The sequence below is a fragment of the Paramormyrops kingsleyae genome, chromosome 14, assembly GCF_048594095.1.
Source record: "Paramormyrops kingsleyae isolate MSU_618 chromosome 14, PKINGS_0.4, whole genome shotgun sequence".
Taxonomy (NCBI): domain Eukaryota; kingdom Metazoa; phylum Chordata; class Actinopteri; order Osteoglossiformes; family Mormyridae; genus Paramormyrops; species Paramormyrops kingsleyae.
The window spans coordinates 5772199-5772912 of NC_132810.1; positions in this window are offsets into that span (position 1 = coordinate 5772199).

Sequence of the window (714 nt, forward strand, 5' to 3'; positions counted from 1 at the left end):
TGACGTGCAGGGTCCCGCCGTCAAGAACTCTTCCCACGGCTGGGATCCTGTTAAGAACTGCTCCGGCTTTGTCTTGGGAAGGAATGGGACCAAACCAAGGGAGACTCACCTGGCATTCGTGATCAGGCAAGAGTGGCACACGTAGCTGTGTATCTGTAAGGTGGAGGGCCCCACTGTCCCATGTCGTCTTCAGCAGTGACGCCCCCCCCCATGTTCCACACAGTAACCCAGGGAAACCAGCACACTGTAGGCCAGCAAGGCCCCTGGGCAAGCACCCCTATGGACCTCCTGTACAGGACCTCTGGAAATCTCATAGCTGTTTATTTGAGTTACAGGCTGAGATGTGAATAAGGGTCTTAATGAAATCCAGGTTACCAGGCATGTGCAAACGATCACTGCAAAGGCACATGCAAACGATCACTGCAAAGTCTAGAGCAGGGCCTGGACTGGATGAATGCGTACTTGTTAGAACCAAGCAACCAGAAGTTTCAGTCGAAAGCCCCTGAAACAGGGAGGTGGGGGCCCTGGACTCACAAGGACACATTTTTACATTCAAACATGATTGACTCAGTCCAGAAACCAGACATAAGTTTCAACACTGAATATAACGAAAGTAGATTCATTTGAAGCCAGGGAACACTCTGCAAGGAAAAGGTTTTTCACAAATAAAATAACTATAGTAAAGTGTAACTTAAATTATCATTTAAACATACG